This window comes from Nerophis lumbriciformis, linkage group LG23 (genome assembly GCF_033978685.3).
Source record: "Nerophis lumbriciformis linkage group LG23, RoL_Nlum_v2.1, whole genome shotgun sequence".
Classification (NCBI taxonomy): domain Eukaryota; kingdom Metazoa; phylum Chordata; class Actinopteri; order Syngnathiformes; family Syngnathidae; genus Nerophis; species Nerophis lumbriciformis.
This window is the reverse complement of record NC_084570.2, coordinates 32,804,224-32,828,923: the sequence shown is the minus strand read 5'-3', so window position 1 is coordinate 32,828,923 and position 24,700 is coordinate 32,804,224. Positions and strand designations below refer to the sequence as shown.

The window sequence follows — 24,700 nt, the reverse complement described above, 5'->3', positions numbered from 1 at the left end:
CAATACGTAAGTGTAAAAAAACCCAACAACATTATGATTTCTACATTTTCAGAATGTGCTTGTTCTATTTGCAAAACAAAGAAAGCAATCTGAAGTTGTCTTTATTTTTAAGTTATCGTGCCGTGATTTTAGAGTAGGTTTTTCTCCATGTGGCCCCTGATCTAAAATTAGTCCCTGATGTAGAGTATGTTTTAAAAAAGGAGAAAACATGTGGGAAGCAGCGAGGAACGACTAGTATGCCCCAAAATGTATATCTTTGCCTTATAGATGACAAAGCAAATGATTGTAATCGGGCCAAAAAAACAAGTTGCTGGCTAAAAATGGTCCCCAGGCTGTACTTTGGACACCATTTTAAAAGACATTTTCTGTGACGATTCTGGGTTTGTATTGACTGATGTGTCACGAGCTAAAGACCAGGTTGTCTTTAAAGAGATCCACCTGAAAAACAACCTACCTTCCGAGCCAGCCAGCCGGGAAAAGACCGTGGTTCTGCTCTGGTCGAACAGGACCAGCATAGCAGCAGTCGTGGTCCTTGCCCGGGTCTCGTCTGGCTTTCAGTCCCTGTTCCGGCAGGGAGGAGGCGGAGGAGGAGGGAGAAGGAGGGGGAGTCGGTCTGCCCCTTTGTCGGATTGATTCCTGACCCAATCTGGATCCGGGTTCTGCGGTGCTGCAGTGTGCCACAGCTGCGGAACATATTGATTGATATTAGTTGATCCTGTTTCGAATCGCGGTCCCGGCCAGTCAATCATTTTCCCCCCACCCACCTTCCCCGCTGTAGTCTCGTCAAGTTGCGGCTGGATATGGACAAACGTCAGTGAGCTCAGCACGCCGACACCGGAGGACGTGATTCCCAACACCGGAGCTCGGTAAGACACTTATTTGCCTTTTTCTTCTCCCTTCTTTGCCCTTTTCTTCTCGACCCAAAGGCCAACTTTCAAGCCTTTGAAGTCTCCGAGCGAACCGACGTGGTTTTTGGCGGGCGAGTTTTTTTCAACGTGTTTGAATCTTTCGCTACCCAGCATACTCGGGTATTTTTTCCCACAGGTGTAACCGCCATTTGATTTATTTAACCTTTTCGGGCGCCTCTTGTTCCAGGCTCCAGGCGTGTCTGCTCGCTTCAATCCCGGGGACGAGCTGCCCTCGCCCGCAGCCCTCGCTGTCAGCTCCCCGCCTCGTAACGTGGACGTTTTAGCGACAACTTTCACCGCACTTTGACGCGCGCGGGACACACAACGTCGTATTGTTCGACTTTTTGCTTCCCAACGTGGTTACGTGTAATCGAATCGGATCCAAGTTGGATCTGGAATCAACTTTTGAAGGCGATACGCGACGCCGACCAGTTGCTGCCGCCCACCGCCGTGTGCTGGCCGCAGTGCGGATGACTTGGTCAAATGGTTGTTTTGGAGGTGAACGTGGTGCCGGGGAGCTATGCCGAATGAAAAAGCAGCGGTTAATTGTTGTCATGGGCTTCTCGGGGACGCGCTGCGTCCTCGGGGAGACTCGTAACATGGCAGTGTTTTTATAAACGATCATTTCTCAATGGCGGTGTTGTGCGAGCTGCCCGATGTAATGGCTGCGAGTAGTCATGCCTCATGTAGTGTTTGGAAGCAGTTTCCCCCGCAGTGTGCCGTGATGTTTGTCGGCAAGGGTTCATCCTAACGCAATGTATCCACTTATGAAGATGTCTGCTGGACACAAACTCGTTCCCCCGGTCGGAGCGGTTCCTCCACATTGTCAACACCACCTGGCCGCCCTGCTAGACGCTGTGAATAAGAGACTTTATTTTTATTTTCAACCCAACAGAAAATGACGTCATGCAGTAAGACTGGAAGATGAACAGTGCCAGCTCTGTTTCTTTTCCTCCTTTTCCTGTCATTTTCCTGCTGCTGCTCCCTCCTCCCATCTCCATCTGGGTGTGTCCTGACTTATTGCATTGGGGAGGAGGGGGGATCCCGCATCTTGGCTCATGGAGACTCCCCCCTCAGCGTGTGACCTCCAAATGAGGGCATTGCTCCTTCTCTTCCCCGCCGGCTTCTGCCTCGCCGCCCAAGCCGACATTTGGGACGCCTCGGAGGGGTAGCCTCGGTTGGACGTCCCGGTTGTCTTTTTTTTTGGGGTGAGAAGGCTTCGGCCGCAGTGTGTTTGTGCCCTCAGCCCCACGATCTGTTGGGATTCTTAAAGCCCCAAATTGAATTCCAAGAAGACAGCGAGTGGATAAATTTCGAGGCTTTGATTTTTGAGAAGTGACTGATCTACTTAGCGCCTGCTCATCACACGATATTACCTCCTAGATTATTCACGAATCACATTTTGCTGATACAATATTAAGAACTTGAACTGAATCTGTCCATCAATTCCAGCACCAGCTCTTGGCTTTTTGTGCTTCCAAGTTTTATCCTTCAAGGCCTCATTCACATCGCAGGTCAATTTCCATTTGAGACAGTTCAGTTCAGTTTCAGTTCATTTGGAACATGCATTCGATACAAGTTGATTCCAGTTGTTCCATTACAGCACGTCCGAAAAGGAGTAGGAAGAAGCTGAGCTTATTTAATCCTACCCCTTTTCATACCATAGCAATTTTATCTTATTTCCTTGTTCTCTGTAACAGAACAGTGAACAAATAAATAATATACCATAGTCAGTAAAGAAATATTAAATATATAAATAATCTTTATCTCAAAAATAAAAATAAAAAGGGTTCAAGACGTTCATCAGAATTCTTGTTCAGTGTACTTTGTGAACACTTGTAGCTTGAACAGTCTCTTAAACTGAATCATATTGGTGCTTTGTTCGATTTATTTGCTTAATCCATTCCATCATTTAATTCCACATACTGATATACTAAAGGTTTTAAGTGTTGTAGGAGCATACACATGTTTTAAATTTAGATTTTCCTCTCAGGTTAAGTATGCCGGCACAAGAGGATGGTTTTAAAATCACCTGCAACAAAAAGCTAGAATGTACTGATAACATTGACATTGGGCATAATTCTAAACAATAAGTTGCCTTTTGCTTTAACACAGAACTGGCAAATATTTTGACTCAGGGTCCACATTGAGAGAACAAATGTGTCTGGGGGGGCCAATGTGTATTTGTGTAAAAATGATATATTCACATTTAGCTGTAAAAATCTGCTGAACAGTCTGTGTGTTTGGTTCTCTTTTTTTCAGGAACACTAATATAAATGTCACAATGTCCTATAGAATTCTAAAAATGTTATGACAGACCACCTCAAAAAAACAGAATGGAATTTTACAGTTTTTTACTGAATGGGACACCCAAAATGTACATTAAAATAAAGAAAGTGGGATTTACAATATTAACGATGAACAATAAAACACTGAATATTAACAACATATGAACATCTTTTACTTCTCAGACCAGCTCCTCCATAGTTGTGTATCTTTTACAATCAAGCAAAACACAACAAAAATGTAACAAACAGCAAAATATTAATGCAAAGTGTAATGAACACCTACAGTATGATATATTATCACGTAAAAATCTGCTTCCGCATCTGTTTCTGACACATGCGTTTCGGGCTGGCTGCTCTGAAAACAGCTGCTGTGACGTAGATTACCGTAATAACTCCTTTAACACTCAAAAGCGCAGATTTCAACCACTGAAATACTTTCGATAGTTCAAGACCTACGGTGATTTAAAAACATCACTGCAGGCCTAGTGGATAGAGTTGTGTTTTTCAACCTTTTTTGAGCCGAGGCACATTTTTTTCCTTAAAAAAATACGGAGGCACACCACCGGCAGAAAACGTTAAAAAATGAAACTCCACCAGGTTGTCGTGCTTTATTTTTAATTTGTTGTTGTTTTCCTGTGTGTAGTGTTTTAGTTCCTGTCTTGCGCTGTTATTTTGGTGGCCCTTCCTGTTTTGTTGGCATTTTCCTGCCTTCCTTTGAGTGCTATTGCTTGACCTGCTTTCTACTGGCAAACAAGACTATTTCAGTTGTGCGGACGCTTTCCTTCTTTGTGGGGACATTGTTGATTGTCATGTTATGTACGGATGTACTTTGTGGACGCCGTCTCTCCACATGCTTTAAGTCTTTGCTGTTGTCCAGCATTCTGTTTTTGTTTACGTTGTAGTCAGTTCGGTTTTACTTTCATTTTGCATAGCCATCCCTATGCTTCATTGCCTTTTCCTTTCCGTTTTGTTCAATTTTGGTTTAAGCGTTACATACCTTTTTTACCTGCACGCCGTCTCCCGCTGTGCTCTGAATATCGGGATCACGACAAACCATCCTTGACGCGTTCCGACTTCTACAAAGCAATTACCTGCTGCCACCTACTGATATGGAGTTTTATATGGTTACCCTGCCGAGCTCTATACAGCACAGACACTAGACAACGGCACATTATTTGCAGATTATAATTATTGATTTGCACGTAATATTTTTGGAACAAATTAGGTGAAGTTGCATCATTTCCCACGGCTACAAGGTGTGTGTGTGTGGGGGGGGTGTTTGGTGGTAGCGGAGGGTGTATTTTGTAGCGTCCCGGAAGAGTTAGTGCTGCAAAGGGTTCTGGGTATTTGTTCTGTTGGGTTTATGTTGTGTTACGGTGCGGATAATCTCCCAAAATGTGTTTGTCATTCTTGTTTGGTGTGGATTCACAGTGTGGCGTATATTTATAACAGTGTCAAAGTTGTTTATACGGCCACCCTCTGTGTAACTTGTATCGCTGTTGATCAAGTATGCCTTGCATTCACGCGTGTGTGCGTACAGAAGCCGCACATATCTTGTGACTGGGCCAGCACGTTGTTAAAATGGATGAAAAGCGGACGTGACGACAGCTCGTAGAGGACGTTAAAGGCAGTGCCTTTAAGGTACGCCCCCAAGACTGTGGTCCGGGTGGACTACGAGATATAGTGACCAATGAACACCTTTGTTCGATAATGAAAGTTGCCTCAGCTCAAAGCCTGAGCCCCGACATTAATGAACTAGCATCCAAGAAAAGATGCCAGGTATCTGGCTTGGGCACATCAGATTAGATCAGTGTGTTGCAAACTGAGCAGTTTAAAGTACTGAATGGTTGGTTTATTCATTGTTATTTTATTTTCAAATTTATTAGCCTGTGGAAAAAGTTAATGTTGATATTTACCTCAGAAGGCTGCAATTAGAAAAGAGGCATTCAATTTTAACTTTAATTGTATTTGATATGCCATTGATATTTTTTTATTATTATTATTATTATTATTATTTGAAACTCGAATTTGCATGTCACTATAAAGTTATATAAGCCTTGCTTGTTCAATATTCAATGCAAAACTTGTTTGGGTCCCTATTAAAAGGTTAATTTGTTCAACCTTGGCCCGCGGCTTTGTTCAGTTTTAAATGTTGGCCCACTCTGTATTTGAGTTTGACACCCCTGCCTTACAGGAAAGCGACGCCAGGCAATATTTGAAGATAGCCGTTTCCACGTCGTATTTCTTAGTAAAGTGAAGCCATGCCTTGGAGCGTTTTTTCCGGACCATTGTTGTTGCTGCTTCTGTATCTGCCGCCGAATGACTGAGCTACGTCATTTCCTGTGAGGTACCACAGGACATTTCCTGTGACACGGGATTTGTTCCCAGGGATTTGAATAAAGAACCAAATCTTTTTCTTTACTATAGTGGCTTCGATAATGGGAACCGTTTCTGAAAAAGGGATTTGAATCCATGGAATAGGTTCTTTTCTTAGCGAACAATCGGGAGAACCGGTTTTCGAACATCATCCCTAATCATTGGTACTTTAACTTTAACTTAACATCATTATGGCGGCTACAGTTTTGATGTTAAAGGTCTAAAAAAATAATGTAGAACGTCCGGTGGTCTGGATTGAAAACCATAACAGGCCGCATGTGGCCCGCGGGCCTTATTTTGCCCAGGTCTGCTTTAAAGTGATCGCACTTCTAAAGGAGCGATGGTCAAATGCTGACCATTGATTTGTCAGCAGCTGCTGATTCAGCATAATTCAGCTGTTACTTTCAGCCTAGTGTCATTAGAATAACAAGGTGCCGTTAGACGGGCCTGGTGGAAAAGGCACGCAGAAGTACTTGTTTTTAATTAGCCAACAAGACGACTGTGTCAGTTGGGCCAGAGTATGTCGCGTCGCATGTCGGCACTCATGAATCAAACCGGCGTGTCAGTGTTCACGAGTCCGGACGAGGCCAGACAGGCAGCTCAATCCCTCAATTCTCATTTGGCGGAAGTTTGATAATTGGAAAAAGCCTCACAGCGTGGGGCCGGAGTGGATTCCCGTTCCGATATTGAAGAACTGGACGTTTATGAGAGGCTGCTTTATGTTCGCATCAGCGACCCGTTGGCGCGTCGCAGCTCTCCATGTCCTGCGGCAAACCCTTTTGTGTTTTTGATTTTTAAATGGATCAGTCTGTTCTGAGCGGATGAACAAAGCAATGAGGGTTATTTTATTGCCTTTAGCCGGATCAACCTTGATTGTGTGTTCTGATGTTGGACAGGCCTCCCCGCTCCTGATTTATGGCTCAATCGGGTGGCGGCTTCTAGTCCTTCCCAGTAATGGCACTTCAGCTCTTCTTCCCCAGAAAATCTATCAAGGTTGCCCTCTTGCACCGAGAATGTTCTGGGCGTAAATAAAAGCTTAGCTTGGGCCGGTATCGGCATTAAAGGAGGTGCGCCGTGCATACTGAATGAGTTGCTGATAGATATCCCAGCAGCTAACACATTCATCCAAGCGGACAAATTAGACAAAGAGCTCCCTGCACAGGCCTCATAGAATATTGAGCGTGTGAATTAACAATCATGTCTCTGCATTGTTATGCCTTGATGCTTTACCGGCTTCCGCTACACATTTTTAATTCACTCTGTCAACACCAATCAGCCATTTGTGCTACCATAGGGGACGAGTGGATTTAAAGTCACAAACCAGAAAACAAGGAAGAAAATGTCTCTTGGCTTGCTTGCATTAGCAGCCGGTTCATGCTCCGTATCTCCTTAGATGACTTGATTGTTCAAATCTTTTCCTACCGCATTTTTCGGACTATAAGGCGCACTTAAACTCCTTTCATTTTCTCAAAAACCGACAGTGCGCCTTACAATCCGGTGCGCCTAATGTACGGCATAATTCTGGTTGTGCTTACTGACCTCGAAGCAATTTTATTTGGTACATGGTGTAATGATAAGTGTGACCAGTAGATGGCAGTCACACATAAGAGATGCTTGTAGACTGCAATATGACTCAAGTAAACACTAACATTTTAGATGTTCCATTGAAAATATAGAACATTACACACATAGCTCAAAAATCCATTAAAATGTTTTAGTACGACTTTGGTAAGCTATGAAGCCACACCGCTTGATGGATTGTACTGTGCTTCAACACGAGTATTACTATGGGGTGTGTATAAGGTAAGACATATTATCTGGCGTTTTTTTCCACAATATTATGCAAAACCAACTTTTCTTACCTTCTGGTACCTGCTGATGTATATTTGGGATCTGCATGAGTCCTGAAAATTTGTGCGCGTCCGCCTTTGTAGTCTGTGAGGACACCGTAGTCGATAAGCTTCTTCTTTTTCTCTATCTTCTTGTATGGGACATTCATCTTCCACTGTTGCCATTTCTAATATAAAGTAGTGTAAAATTCTTATTTATATCTATCAAAGCGCTAAAAACTGTAGTGGGTTTACATAATTCAACCACGGAACTTTAGTTATTAGAGGGTTCCGATCGGACGGTTTTTCACGGGACACATTTCCGGCATTGATGTTGCATTCTAGAGCCACGGATGAGGAGATGCTGCTCCGTTATTGATTGAAGTAAAGCCTGAAAGTCATTAAAACAGTTAGCTCCATCTTTTGACACTTCTTCCACTCCCGTCCTTGCACGCTACACCGTTACAACAAAGATGACGGGGAAAAGACGCTGTCGAAGGTGAGCCACGTAAATAAGACCGCCCACAAAACGGCGCATCCCGAAGAGACTGTCAGAAAGCAACTTGAAAATGGTCTGTAAAACATAATCTATGCAACATTTTGACCAAAGAACCACCATTACATGTTATGTAGACCACAAGGAAGACTTTTACATTTAGAAGAAATCATAATATGACCCCTTTAATGCGCTTTTTGTATGAAAAAAGACCTGACTAGAGCCGCTCATTGGCAGTGTGCCTTTTAATCTGGTGCGCCCTATGGTCCGGAAAATACGGTACTTTCTTTGCTCCTGGATAAAGTAATCGGAGTACTCAGACCACCTGTTTAGACTTAGACTTGGACTTCCTTTTATTGAACTTTACAGTACAGATTAGAACAACATTTGGTTGCATTAGCTGGTTGCAGTGCAGGATAAAAGAGCAATAAGGTGCTGATTTAAATAGATTACTGTACAGATAAATGTATTGCACTTTTGCATATGCATCCACGTTTATGGATGTATGTTATATTGTCTTTATAGTCCAGCGAGTTAATCTGTTTTTGGGGGGAATTGAGAGGATTATTATGATGTGTTCAAGAGTCTTATGGCCTGAGGGAAGAGGCTGTTACAGAACCTGGAGGTTCTGCTACGTAGGCTGCAGAACCTCTTTCCAGAGTCCAGCAGTGAAAGCAGTCCTTGGTGGGGGTGGGAGGAGTCTCTACTAGTCTCTTCCATTTGAGCATTCACATGACAGTAACCCTGTTTAGCGTTAGCGTTGTTGTTTGCTTTGCCTTTGTTAAAAGATGTCTTAAAAACATCGTAAAAAAACAACACTTGTAAGATTGAAAGCTATTTCAGATGTCATAACATATTGGTGAAGATCTTATAAAAGGTGCGGCTATATTTCAACTGTTTTAGCTGTTGCAGTCCGCCTGCAATGGGGACAGGTCGGGACTGAAGTGAATCAGAATTGCCTTGAACATCACGATTTTTCTCAGGGCATTCAATTGATTGCAACTGGACTGTTTTTTTTTTTTTCCGTTTTTTTTTTCTTTTTCGTTTTTTTTTTCCGATTGAATGCCCAGAGATTATAATGACCTGGGTGAATGAGAATGTGAACGGACACCACGTTTTTTCAATGAAAGGACAAAGACAGACATGTTTAGGAATTCTTGGCCTTGGTGTAGGTCTGCATTCTACTGAGTGGTTTGAGGTTAGATCAGGCCTGAACAATTATTTAGACTCGGGGGGGCCAAATTTAGAGAACAAAATGTGTCTATTTTTAGAAACACTAATACAAAACCTCACAATAATGTCTGATTGAATCCTAAAAATGTTATGACAGACAGCCTTAAAAAACGGAATGAGACACCCAGAATGTATTTGAAAATAAAGAATGTGGGATTTACAATATTAACTATGAAGGATAAATTACTGAATATTGACAACAAATGAACCCACACCCCCTCTCCATCCACATATTTTACAATCAAGCGAAACAAAACAAAAATACAACAAACAGAGCGAAATATGAACGTGAAGGGTAAAAAAAAAACCCCACCTACAATCTGATATATCTGAGATATCACTAAGCTTTAGAACTTTGTTGTAAAAATCTCCTTTTTGTCTGTCCCTGACACCCGCATTTCAGGCTGACTACTCTGGAAACACTCTGTGGAAATGCTCCCCACCCACACTGCTTGGTGCCTTGTCTGAGCTGCTGTGACGTAGATTACCATAGTAACTAATTAGATGACCATAGTAACCAGTGTTTCCCACAGGACAGGTATCTATTTGTGGTGGTGTGGTTGGGGGGTGGCGGCGGCAGCGGCGATGACCAAGAAGAACGCGGAGTTGGAATATAATTACAACACTTTATGTACATATTTATATACAGATTTGAACAATTCGTTATTCACTGAAATATATTTATTAATTGTGGTTCTTACAAAAATTATATCTTATAAAATTTAAAAGCTAAAATGTCTCTTAAAGCTCTGCCCCTTTAATTAGTGCATACTAAATAATTTAACTTTAGCCTACTACTACAACCATATTATTTACCAGCAACATAAAGTGAAACAGAGGCAGAGGTGTCCTGCCACAGTCAGTCAACCTCCTCCTCCTCCTGCTGCTGCTGCTGAACAGGTCGCACTGGAGCTAGTCGCTCTATGTTTTGTCGTGGTCCTCTCTATAAGGCACATAAAAAATATAAATTAGGACCCTTTTCATGAGGAAAGTGCATTTCTGATCTGACCCTGCTTTATTTTTCAGTGTTTGCTGAGTCTCACCTGTTGCCTCCGCCCTAGCTGGCTCTACATGCTGCCTGTCTTCCTCCTCTCCTACAACATCTCCCTGCGTACTTACTATCCCTTCCTCCTCACCCTCTCTTACTGCCTCAGCTGCCACAGCTGCGGCACTAGTTGAAGCCTGGAAGTATTGGAAGCAAATTAATTTTCACACTGATGGACGTCTGTTCACTTTCCTTATGAGATTTCTAAGTGTTTACACCGTTTTGATAATACCTCCTGTGGTCCGGACTGTAGGCCTACCTCCTCTCCAAGTCGAGCCCTTTTCGGCCGTTGAAAATATTTTTCTATACTCATCTGTGTGAAGGAGTGAACATCCAACATTAGAATTTATTACTAACGAGCAGAACCGCTCTACGTACAGTGCCGTCCAACCTTAAGCGGCAGCAGCTCAACACATGCAGGGTTCAACGTTAAGGTTTTTTTCTACTTGCCCGACTTCTCAAATCTACTTGCCCCAATATTTTTACTTGTTCTGCCTAGGTTTTTTCTGGCTGTGTAGTGCTCATGGCTTATATCTTACTAAAATCCTTCCCGTTGACTATTTACAACACTACACAGTATTTATTATTATTATTATTATTATTATTATTATCTATAATTACATTTAAATGGCATTGCATACATGTAAAATTAAATGCTATTTCACATTATTTGACCAGTAGCAGTTACACCCATCTGAACAGGTCAGCCACATGTTTAAAGCCCGATCACAGTTGAAATCGTGAAATGAAGGGCCTTTAATGGCCAACACATTAACCTGGACAACATTTTAACAGCTGGTTGGCTCAGATTTTATTCTTTTCATTGCATTCACATGCTGCAGTGGACAGTGGACAATTTAGCTTCAGTATTAATGCAGTATCTAAAGCATCGTTTCCACGTGTGTTTATTGACAACAGGGTTATAACCTGGACACGTTAGCTCGTCGGTATGGTAACAGCTGACTGTTACTGCGTGCGTCTGCCCCGGGCCCCGAGTCAAACAGCGGCGGTGTTAATGAAGCAGCGTCAGGCTGCTCACCGTCAGTGAAACGCTCGGTGAAATCGCGGATTAACGTTCATTATATGACGAGCCGCGAGCAATGCAGCTATAACCTATCTCACCTGGTAGAGCACCCGCTGCGGCGACCCAGTTCGATCCCACCTGACAGTCGCTTTGCTTCGCGTCAATCCCCCCTCTCACCCTCTCTCCCCCCTCCCCCGTCTCTCTCCAGCTGTCCTTTCAAAATAAATGCATTCAAATCCCGAAAATAAAAATTAAGAAAATCCGAGTCGGTGTTGCACACTGCTCAGGTTCGGACCACTTTTGAACTTGTTTGCCAAGACGTCTTACCTTCGTATTTTGATCCGGTCGGTCCGTTCTTCTTTTACTTCGTCGTTGTCGTCTTCTTCTTCTTCTGGCCCACCAGGTGAATTAAGTGCTATTGGCGGAGTTACAATGCATAGTAGGCTATCGCCACCTACTGCACCGGAGTTGTAACTACAAGCTACATTCACAGACAGAGTCCCATTGCTTTTATGAGTGGTCGAGCGAGTCAAAAGCCGAAAAATCTATTTGTGGCGGACGTAATTCTTTTGTGGCGGGCCGCCACAAATAAATGAATGTGTGGGAAACAGTGGTAACTAATTAGATTACCATAGTAACTAGTATATCATGCAAAAGTGCAGATTCCAACCATTGAAATACTTTGTATAGTTCAAGACTTACGGTCATTAGGAATCAACACTGCACATCATAATGGCAGCTACACTTTCCATTTTAAAGATCTAAAAAAATTATTTGGGAATGTCCGGCGGGCCAGATTGAAAATCTTAATGGGCCGCAATTTTCCCAGGTCTGGGTTAGATGGTACAGTAGGCACTGCATATTTCTAAAGATCGTGGATGAAAGAGTATAGGTTGGATTAAAACGGTGTCTTTGACCATGGACCTGTTACTTAATGCTGTTATCAGTGAGGGGAACCCCTTTCCTGCGGTTCCGCCTGCGATCCAGCAGTGCCAGCATTGTCTCTTACATAAGTGGACATCAATTATGAAAGGCCGCAGTGCAGCAGTGGGAAGCTGGCTCCTATATTTAAGATATGACTGACTTTCTGTTTGTGGCTATAATAGAGCTGTTGGCCTTCATTATTATTTGATAGGCCTGCTGGCGGGAAGGAGGTCCCCCCATGGAAGGAGATCAATCATAAAAAGCTCTTGAGTTATTTATGATTTAATGAAGCGAGGAACCTCCTCGATATTAAAAAGGTCCCATTTTGAGTCACCGTTTAGAACTAAGCCACTTTCATTTTGGGTTTATCAGCTCCTCATCTTCTCGTTAAGAACAACATGATGTAAAAAGTATCAAGAACGTTCACGTGGTGTGAACCCTCGCTGGGAAACGCGTTGAAGACTGTCAGTGTGGAGCTGTCAGACGCAATCTGTTCCGCCATGTCATACCAATACTAATGCTTCAAAAGACCAACAAATACTGGCCATACCAATACTCATACTTCAAAAGACCAACAAATACTGGCCATACCAATACTGATACTTCAAAAGACCAACAAGTACTGGCCATACCAATGCTGATACTTCAAAAGACCAACAAATACTGGCCATACCAATACTGATACTTCAAAAGAGCAAAAAATACTGGCCATACCAACACTGATATTTCAAAAAAAAACAAAAATACTGGCCATACCAATACTGATACTTCAAAAGACCAACAAATACTGGTCATACCAATACTCATACTTCAAAAGACCAACAAATACTGGCCATACCAATACTGATACTTCAAAAGACCAACAAATACTGGCCATACCAATGCTGATACTTCGAAAGACCAACAAATACTGGCCATACCAATACTGATACCTCAAAAAACAAGAAATACTGGCCATACCAATACTGATACTTCAAAAGACCAACAAACACTGGCCATACCAATACTGATACTTCAAAAGACCAACAAATACTGGCCATTCCAATACTGATACTTCAAAAGACCAACAAATACTGTTTCTGACACTTTTTTACACACACACAGGAAATGAGTAGTGTGAAAATAATCCATCAAGTCATACTGTGGAGCACTCGTTCACGTGACAGTACATTCATGTACATAATACAATCAAAAGTAAAGTCACTAATCAAAGTGATCGCTCCTCGGTTGAGCTGACGAGTGATAGCCAGCGAGCTTTGCGGGTGATCTGGGCCATCAGCACGTAAACCCGGAGCAGTGTAGCCACTCTACTCGCCTGCCCAGGCTAGCAGGAGGGGGAGAGAGAGTGCTGGAGTAGAAACATGGCAGTTAGTTTGTGATGCAGCTCGTTATGTCAAACTAAATTGATATTTAGTCGAGGGCTGGGCGATGTATCGATATACGCGATGTATCGCGGGGTTGTCTCTGTGCGATATAGAAAATGACTATATCGTGATATCGAGTATACGTTCTCACGCAGTTGCTTTTAGCTGCGGGCATTACACTACATGCTCTACTCGCTCTTTCCTGTCTCTCCTTCTCACAGACAGACAAGCGCACCTTCTTACATACGTCACACGTCACATACGTATACGCCCTCCCCGAGCAGAGAGGTAGCAGCATGGCTAACGTTAGCTGTGATGCTAGCGGTAATACGAGAGAAAGAAGGTGCGAATCTGGTAACAAATGAAGGAATAATTAATTCCCAAAAAAACAGCAGGGGGTCCATCATCTGGCGGTGGTTTGGCTTCAAGTGGGAAGATGTCGAACAGACAACCGTAATTTGTCAAGTGTGGGGCAAAAGCGTTGCTATAAAAAGTAGCATTACTGCTGTAACAAACAGTTCAGTGTGTCCCAAGTTACCGGAGTGTGTTAGGTAAGGAGGAGGAGTATTGTCCCTCCAGAGTTGTTGCCGTAGGGCTGTGACGTAGGGTGTGTGTGGTTGTGGAAGGAGGTGTGTGATGTTGACATTAAAGAAGCGGTGGCTACCGAACCTGCTCTAATGTCTCCCGTTTATTATTTTATTAGATAAGTACACTGTATAGGCCAGGGGTCGGCAACCCGCGGCTCTTTAGCGCCGCCCTAGTGGCTCTCTCGAGATTTTTCAGAAATGTATGAAAAATGGAAAAAGATGAGGGGAAAACAATCTATTTTTTGTTTTAATATGGTTTCTGTAGGAGGACAAACATGACACAAACCTCCCTAATTGTTATAAAGCACACTGTTTATATTAAACATGCTTCACTGATTTGAGTATTTGGCGAGCGCCGTTTTATCCTACTAATTTTGGCGGTCCTTGAACTCACCGTAGTTTGTTTACATGTATAACTTTCTAAAACGTGTTTTATGCCACTTCTTTTTCTGTCTCATTTTGTCCACCAAACTTTTAAGGTTGTGCATGAAAGGTGAGTTTTGTTGATGTTATTGACTTGTTGGAGTGTTAATCAGACATATTTGGTCACTGCATGACTGCAAGCTAATCGATGCTAACATGCTATTTAGGCTAGCTATATGTACATATTGCATCATAATGCCTCATTTGTAGCTATATTTGAGGTCATTTAGTTTCCTTTAAGTCCTCTCAATTCAATTTATATCTCATGACACACTATTTGTATGTAATATGGCTTTTAATTTTTTGCGGCTCCAGACAGATTTTTTTTTGTATTTTTGGTCCAATATGGCTCTTTCAACATTTTGGGTTGCCGACCCCTGGTATAGGCAAACCCAGGACACTCGGCTACACTGCTAATATGTAGCATCATTTGAAAAGTCACCCGCTGGACAATGAAGAGTGCTTACTCCGCACGTCAATATCTCCGTTTGGTGCCACACGTCCACACCATCAAAATGCCGAGGCAAACATTTCCAGATCAACACCGTATGAAAAAAAGTGATTTTTGTTGTTGTGATTTCCTTATCTGCATGAAAGTTTAAAAGTAGCATATATTAATGCAGTATGAAGAAGAATGTTTTAATGTACGGTAGACACATGGAGTCATCATACTGCTGTGATTATATGCATCAAGTGTTCATTCAAGGGTAAGGCAAATATCGAGATATATATCGTGTATCGCGATATGGCCTTAAAATATCGCGATATTAAAAAAAGGCAATATCGGCCAGCCCTAATTTAGTCATTAGTTGGGCTATTGTCAAATAGTCGAAGGTTCTATGATTCCAATTGGAGGAGTCTGATTTGGCTATCAAACTCAGTTAAAACGTCAGATGTTAAAGTTGTCAAATTATGATTTATTTTCTGCATCTAAACTAGGGCTGGGCAATATGGCCTTTTTTTAATATCGCAATATTTTAAGGCCATATCGCGATACACGATATATATCTCGATATTTTGCCTTAGCCTTGAATGAACACTTGATGCATATAATCACAGCAGTATGATGATTCTATGTGTCTACATTAAAACATTATTTTTCATACTGCATTAATATATGCTACTTTCAAACTTTCATGCAGAGAAGGAAATCACAACTAACAAAATCACTATTTTTGTCATACGGTGTTGATCTGGAAATGTTTGCCTCGACATTTTAATGGTGTGGGCGTGGGGCACCGAACGGAGATGTTGACATGCGGAGTAAGCACTCTTCATTCTCTAGCAGGTGACTTTTCAAATTATGCTACATATTAGCAGTAATGCTACTTTTTATAGCTACGCTTTTGCCCCACACTTGACAAATTGCGGTTGTCTGTTCGACATATTCCCACTAGAAGCCAGACAAGCGTATACGTATGTGCGTATGTCGTGACAGTATGTGACGAATGTAAGAAGGTGCGCTTGTCTGTCTGTGAGAAGGAGACACAGGAAAGAGCGAGGAGAGCCTGTAGTGTAATGCCAGCAGCTAAAAGCAACTGCGTGAGAGCGTATACTCCAATATCACGATATAGTCATTTTCTATATCGCACAGAGACAAACCCGCGATATATCGCGTATATCGATATATCGCCCAGCCCTAATGTAAACACTTCCTTGTGGTCTACAGAACATGTCATGGTGCTTCTTTGCTCAAAATGTTGCATAGATGATGTTTTCCTGACCATCTTCAAGACGCTTTCTGACCGTCTCTTCAGGATTTGAGGGCGCTCTTATTTACGTGCCTCCACCACGACTGCGCCTTCTCCACGTCAGTCGTGTTGTAGTATTTATCTTCCATAACGTGTCTACAGACAGATATAAGTTAGAACTATACACTACTTTGTATTATAAATGTTGTAGTTTTTATCTTCTATAACGTGTCTACAGACAGATATAAGTTAGAACTATACACTACTTTGTATTATAAATGTTGTAGTTAACTTCCATTACGTGTCTACAGACAGATGTAAGTTAGAACAATAAACTACTTTGTATTATAAATGTTGTAGTTTTTACCTTCCATAACGTGTCTACTGACAGATATAAGTTATAACTCTGCTAATTTGTATTAAAATGGCAACAGTGCATGTACGAGCCAGTCTGCCCCACAACAAGAGCATAAAGACGAAGAAGGAACTTACTGACTACAGCTCGGACTACAATGGCGGACGTGTGCAAGGCACTCTGGGTACATTCCTATCATATATGGATAACCTGCTGATGTCACACTTGGGAAAAAGGTCACGAGTTGTGCTAATTTGGCTCGTTTGGAGGAAGTATGAAGGAAGGCAATATTTTTTTATAAATATCTCCACTTGGGTTGTACGGTACACCGGTACTAGTATAGTGTCGCGGTACTAATCAATCAAAAACGTTACTATATTCTGTGTGAAAAGTACCGGTTCGGCCATATTTTTTTACAGACATGACGGCATGTCGTCACGTCGTGACATTGCTGCTTTTACGAGCAAAGGAGCATGTTCGGCAGCGCACACACACAGAGTACTTACAAGCAGACACAGTGTGTCGACAGGAAAGGGAGAACGGACGCATTTTGGTATAAAAAGTAAAGATAAAGGTGAAGTTATAACACTGAAACACCCTCAGATGCTTTAAGACATGGCTAGCTAGTTAGCGGCTAATGTCCATCTGCAATCGGCAGTGTTTTAGCTACTTCTAAATCACTAATCCTCGCCTCCATGGCGACAAATAAAGTACGTTTCTTACACGTATCGTTATCACTGCAGGACGAGGAATAGCTAAACATGCTTCACTACACACCGTAGGAGGATACAATAGCTCACCGGCGTCACAATGTAAAAAAAGCCATGGGTGGATCTACACCTCACATCCACTGTAATAATACCAAGTACAAGAGCGTATCTCGTCGATACTACTATGATTACATTGATATTTTCTATCGTCACAAAATCTTTTTTTTTTTTTTTTTTAATTCATAATATATTCATAAACTCAAGAAATATGTCCCTGGACACATGAGAACTTAAATTTTGACCAATGTATGATCCTGTAACTACTTGGTGTCGGATCGATACCTAAATTTGTGGTATCATCCAAAACTAATGTAAAGTAGCAAACAACACAAGAATAAGTGATTATTACATTTTAACAGAAGTGTCACATAGAGGTGTTGGTGACGAACCCCAAGATACAGAGAATGCAGGCTTGGTGCAGGAAAACATGATTTAATGTCCACAATAAAGAAAAAACACAAACCAGGAACTAGGAACAGGCAAACTGGAAACAGGAACCAGAAAACAGAAAAACTGGAAGTAGCTAACGGCTAACAGGATCTGGCTAACAGGAAAACACAAAACAAGGAGCTAGGAGACAGCAAACTGTAAATAGCTATAGGAACCAGCCAACAGGAACAGCTTACCGCAAATAACGACATCGACGAGTATTAGCACGACAGGTAGTGATGACAACGACAATACTCCAGCCCTGACTGGAGGACAAAGCAGGTTTAAATAGTAGCCGGCTGATTGACACCAGGTGTGGCCAGGTGCCAATCAGCCGCAGCTGAGGGGAAACAGCGCTCAGGGAGAAAAGCAGGAAATAAACAAAATAAGAGCGCTGACAGGAAATAAAGACAGAGGAAAAACCAAAACATAACTAAACTGTCAGTGACAAACCTGACAAGAAGTGTAGATAGAACATGTTAAAACAGAAAATAACAGTAAATGAACAAGTAGATTAATAATCAATTTTTACAGCTTGTTTTTTATAATGTTGACAAAATAATAGAATGATAAATGATACAACATATTACTGCATATGTCAGCAGACTAATTAGGAGTCTTTGTTTACTTACTACTAAATGACAAGTTGTCTAGTATGTTTAAGTAAAGACAATATTGACATTTTTTTGTGGTACCCTTTATTTAGAAAAGTATTGATACGTATCGAAATACAATTTGGTACCGGTAGCTCCTTGGCCAAAAATATGCCGGAACAAGAACAAAAAAAAATCGATTATTTTATTTTATTTATTCAAATCTTCTGCAGCAAAAATCTTGAATTATTATAGTGTTGGAAGGATGTTTCCACATGGTTGAGCTCGCCTAGCAACACGTGCCACTACCCGGCTAAAATCCCGCCTTCGGCCCCGGTGGGATACGTCTGTAATGGAACATGGCGCAGGAATGCCCCGCCTCACTTCTTAAGGGGTAATGATCTTTCTGCAGGTTCACAACCAGGAACGTTGTTACTGCTTGTATGTCATCTATTTAGTCAAGTTTGATGTCTTCTTGGGACCTCACAAACTGTAATTTAGCCTTTTTTTGAAGTGGGAAAAAATCACTAATGTTAACTTTAATAAAAGGCTGTAATTCTGTCATAAATACTTTTAATTAACCGTGGAATATTCACATGCACATGCACTAGAGCACACCCATTTGACGTTACTGACACCACTACTACATATCACCAACTCTTTATTTCTCCTAAAAACACTGTCGATTCGACTGATCGTCGACAATTGTCAGAACCTAGTCAATCAGATTGGACTATGAAAATGCTTCAATTGTCAGAACTTAACCAATCAGATTGGACTATAAGAATGCTTTTTCATAGGAGTTTTTTTAACCAATCAGATTGGACTATGAAAATGCTTCAATTGTCAGAACCTAATCAATTAGATTGAACTATGAAAATGCTTCAATTGTCAGAATCTAACCAATCAGATTGGACTATGAAAATTCTTCACTCGTCAGAACCTAACCAATCAGATTGGACTATGACAATTCTTCAATCATCAGAACCTAACCAATCAGATTGGACTATGAAAATGCTTCGTCAAAGACAGTTCTAGTAATTAGAGCGTAGGTTTTTGGGTGCTTGTTGAAATGACGTCTGGTTTAGCAAGCGTATTTTCCGGACCATAGGGCGCACCGGATTATAAGGTGCGCTACCGATGAGCGGGTGTAGTCAGGTCTATTTTCATACAATAGGCCCACCGGATTATAGGGCGCATTAAAGGGGTCATATTATTATGATTTTTTTCTAAATGTAAAAGACTTCCTTGTGGTCTACATAACATGTAATGGTGGTTCTTTGCTGAAAATGTTGCATAGATGATGTTTTACAGATCATCTTCAAGCTGCTTTCTGACAGTCTCTTCAGGATGCGCCGTTTTGTGGGCGGTCTTATTTACGTGGCTCATCTTCGACAGCGTCTTCTCCCCGTCATCTTTGTTGTAGCGGTGTAGCGTGCAAGGACGGGAGTGGAAGAAGTGTCAAAAGATGGAGCTAACTGTTTTAATGACATTCAGACTTTACTTCAATCAATAATGAAGTAGCATCTCCTCATCCATGGCTCACTAGTGCAACAACAACGCCGGAAATGCGTCCCGTGAAAAAACGTCCGACCTGAACTCTCTAATAACTAAAGTTCCTTGGGTGAATAATGTAAACTCACTACACCGGTATGTTTTAGCGCTTTCATGGCGAGTTTACTGACAGATATAAGTAAGAACAGATATAAATAAGAACTTTAACTACTTTATATTAGAAATGGCAACAGCGGAGGATGAAGAAAATAGAGAAAAAGAAGAAGCTTCGGTGTCGGCACGGAATACAAAGGCGTAGGCGCGCACATTTTCAGGACTTATGCAGATCCCAAATACAGATCAGCATGTACCAGAAGGTAAGAAAAGTTGATTTTGCATAATATTGCGAAACAAAACGCCAGATAATGTCTTACCTTATACACACACCATAATAATACTCCTATGTTGAAGCACAGTACAATCCATCATGCGGTGCGGCTTCATAACTTACCAAAGTCCTACTAAAATATTTTGATAGATTTTTGAGTGCCGTGTGTATCCATCCATCCATCCATCTTCTTCCGCTTATCCGACGTCGGGTCGCGGGGGCAGCAGCCTAAGCAAGGAAGCCCAGACTTTCCTCTCCCCAGCCACTTCGTCCAGCTCTTCCCGGGGGATCCCGAGGCGTTCCCAGGCCAGCCGGGAGACATAGTCTACCCAACGTGTCCTGGGTCTTCCCCGTGGCCTCCTACCGGTCGGACGTGCCCTAAACACCTCCCTAGGGAGGCGTTAGGGTGGCATCCTGACTAGATGCCCGAACCACCTCATCTGGCTCCTCTCGATGTGGAGGAGCAGCGGCTTTACTTTGAGCTCCCCCCGGATGGCAGAGCTTCTCACCCTATCTCTAAGGGTGAGCCCCGCCACCCGGCGGAGGAAACTCATTTCGAATGCTTGTACCCGTGATCTTGTCCTTTCGGTCATAACCCAAAGCTCATGACCATAGGTAATGATGGGAATGTAGATCGACCGGTAAATTGAGAGCTTTGCCTTCCGGCTCAGCTCCTTCTTCACCACAACGGATCGATACAGCGTCCGCATTACTGAAGACGCCCCACTGATCCGCCTGTCGATCTCACCATCCACTCTTCCCTCACTCCTGAACAAGACTCCAAGGTACTTGAACTCATCCACTTGGCGCAGGGTCTCCTCCCCAACCCGGAAATAGCAGTCCACCCTTTTCCGGGCGAGAACCATGGACTTGGATTTGGAGCCGTGTGTAATGTTCTATATTTCCAATGGAACATATAATATTTTGGTGTTGTTTACTTGAGTCATATTGCAGTCTACACATTTCCCTTACGTGTAACTGCCATCTACTGGTCACACATCCTTTCATCATGTACCAAATAAAAGATCTTTGAGGTCGGTAAGCACAACCAAAATTATTCCGTACATTAGGCGCACCGGGTTAGAAGGCGCACTGTCGAGTTTTGAGAAAATTAAAGGATTTTAAGTGCGCCTTATAGTCCGAAAAATATGGTAATCCAAAGTGCAACCTGTAAGGTATATTCTTTCAAAAATGTGTAACCTTAGCCTCTTAAGGCCCAAGCTGTTTGTTTACATGCTTTTTTTATTTCTCTTTGCTATTTGGGCTTATTGGACCCTAATTAGAATAAAAACTAAGAGTCATCTTTTGATATGATGTACTTAGTCCATAAGTACACAAACATGTACTTCATGTTTAGTGACATGCTGATTCTTATTTTTACACTTTTTTTTTCAAATTCCGTTGTATGTTATACTCTTCTGACACCACCAGATGGCAGTATAAGTGTCCACATAAGCGGCCATAAGACCCCAATTCAGCAGTGTACACAATTTTTGAAATAAGAGCTAAAAGGTGCTGTCCACGCATGTGGCCACTAAGCCTTTAGAGGTTTTTAAGACAGTTGAAATTTGGAGGTCTGACCTTTGACCCCAGCGACATTGTGAATGCACTCTCAGCACACAGCGTATAAATCCTGTTCAGCCAGAGCAGCGCATCAATTCCAGGCTGAATCATTGAGTTTCACTTCTTCTAAAAGTTGCTCCTTGTCGAATGTGGATACCATTTTGGATGTGACGGACACGTTATTAATGGCAAGCAACACTTTGATTGACTACCCTCTGCTTGTCTGTCACGCACACACAAACTCCCACGACGCCGCCCACTAGACACCTGTCAAGCGCCGCATGTAGCTGCGCCCACGCCGCGGTTATGTAAGCGCGTGTCAGGGGGCGCTCTCACACGCTCCTCTTACAGTCGTCAATCCTGCCGGCACCTCCGTGTGGACGCCACCGACGCTTCTTTGCAGCGAGAGAACAGACACTTGCTGACATGAGACATTTTCCCTCTCAAAGAATCCAACGTGGCTGTGATTTCACCCACTGATCAACTCAGGCAAACAGTAGAACATGTCTGATTAGATCCTGATTAGATTCGAATCAAACATTTTCCAATACTGCTCCGAACAAGGTTTGTTATCTGGATGGAAATGTAAACGTTCACTTGGATGTAGATTGCACGCGGCATCACGCATAGACAGGAAGTTAGGCAGCAACAGACCTCCTTGGTGGAGGTAATTGTAAACGTGGCCAAATCATTGGGCTATAATAAGAGCGTGGCGTCTGTCGTGTCTTTTCTCACCTCCTGAAGGTGAACTGGTGTCCATGTTTAATCCTGTCTCCACAGGAAAGAACTAGACCAGGGGTCGGCAACTCAAAATGTTGAAAGAGCCATATTGGACCAGAAATACAAAAAAAAAATCTGTCTGTAGCCGCAAAAAATGTAAAGTCTTATATACTGTAAGTGTTATAATGAAGGCAACACATGATGTAAGTGTCTATATTAGCCTACTATCTAAATGACTTTAAAAGTCTTATATAAGTGTTATAATGAAGGCAACACATGATGTACATATCTATATTAGCCTACTATCAAAATTACTTTAAAAGTCTTATATAAGTGTTACAATGAAGACAACACATGATGTAAGTGTCTATATGAGTTATATTAGCCTACAATCAAAATGACTTTAAAAGTCTTTTATAAGTGTTATAATGAAGGCAACACATGATGTAAGTGTCTATATTGGCTATATTAGCCTACTATCAAAATTACTTTAAAAGTCTTATATAAGTGTTATAATGAAGACAACACATGATGAAAGTGTCTATATTAGTTATATTAGACTACTATCAAAATGACTTTAAAATTCTTATATAAGTGTTATAATGAAGGCAACACATGATGTAAGTGTCTATATTAGCTATATTAGCATACTATCAAAATGATTTCAAAAGTCTTATATAAGTGTTATAATGAAAACAGCACATGATTTAAGTGTCTATATTAGCTATATTAGCCTACTATCAAAATGACTTTAAAAGTCGTATATAAGTGTTATAATGAAGACAACACATGATGTAAGTGTCTATATTAGCCTACTATCAAAGGCTGACGCAAGTTTTCGTGGACAGAAATGTTGTATTTTAATTTTTATTCTACACATTTTTGCAACATTGGAAATCATTAATGAAATAGAGGCTTCTCACAGGATGAGATTACTTCTGGAAATGACTGGCTCAGAATGGCCAAATGTATAGATGTGTGTGTCCAAGTGTTAAGGAAACGGCAGGCTGTCTTCTTCTCGTGGATTTATTTTAATCTTTGCAAGATGGGTATTGTTTGCTGTGGTCTGGAACAACATGGCACACAAACAACTATAAGAAATGCAGCCAATATTACATACAGATAATGTGTCATGAGTCATGCAAATATAAATTAAATACACAGAGGACATAAGTAAAGGAAATTAAATGAGCTCAAATATACCTACAAATGAGGCATAATGATGCAATATGTACATACAGCTAGCCTAAATAGCATGTTAGCATCGATTAGCTTGCAGTCATGGATTGACCAAATATGCCTTCAGCAAAACAATAAACATCAACAAAGCTCACCTTTGTGTATTCACACACAGTATAAAATGTTTGGTGGACACAATGAGACAAAGAAGGAGTGGCATAAAACACGTATTTCTGTGGCAGCGTCAGAGAAAGTTGTATATGTAAACAAACTACGATGGGTTCAAGAATCGCTGAAATTAGTAGGACAAAACGGTGCTTGCCAAATACTCTCATCAGTGAAGTATGTGTAACATAATCAGTGGGATTTTTAACAATTTGGAAGGTTTGTGTCATCTTTGTTCTTCTACAGAAAATACATTAAGACAAAAAAAATGTTTTCTTCATCTTTTTCTATTTTCACACATCTCTGAAAGAGGTCCAGGGAGCCACTAGGGCGGCGCTAAAGAGCCACATGCGGCTTTAGAGCTGCGAGTTGCTGACCCCTGAACTAGACAGTGGAGTTTGGAAAAGTCGTTTGCTTTTTGCCACCCCAAAGTTGAATATACATGTTGGAAACAAATCCCTTTTCAAAATAACTTTCAGGGAACACCTTGGGGAAGACTCCATGAACCAAGCAAGATCTTTGAAGGCATATTTGGAGATTTGTCAGGCTTGTTACTGACAGTTTGGTTATGTTTGGGTTTTCCTCTGTGTTTGAGTTTATTTCCTGTCAGTGCTCTTATTTTGGTTCCATTTCCTGCATGTCTCCGTGATTGGCAGCCTGGCACACCTGGTTGCAATTGCCAATCAGACTACTATTTATGCCTGCCTCGCCCTCCAGTCAGGGCTCGATGATTGTATCCTTTTTCCTGTTTCCTGTAACCTGTTATCCTGGTTCCTGTTGTCTATTTCCCGTTTCAGGGTTCTTGTTTTCCCTGCATGTGCACGTTCAGTTGCACAATTTTTTTTTTTTTACGTTA

General features: G+C 41.7%; 1 protein-coding gene across 5 annotated transcripts in view; it reads left to right on the top strand.

The window, feature by feature from the left end:
* The first annotated feature begins 584 nt into the window (after positions 1-584).
* LOC133622224 (plasma membrane calcium-transporting ATPase 1-like) overlaps positions 585-24,700 on the top strand; it is a 229,593-nt gene continuing 205,477 nt past the window's right edge. For all 5 annotated transcript variants that reach the window (XM_061984716.2, XM_061984713.2, XM_061984717.2 and 2 more), the window contains exon 1: positions 585-866. The gene's annotated coding sequence lies outside the window, so the exon portion shown is untranslated. The remainder of the gene's footprint in view (positions 867-24,700) is intronic.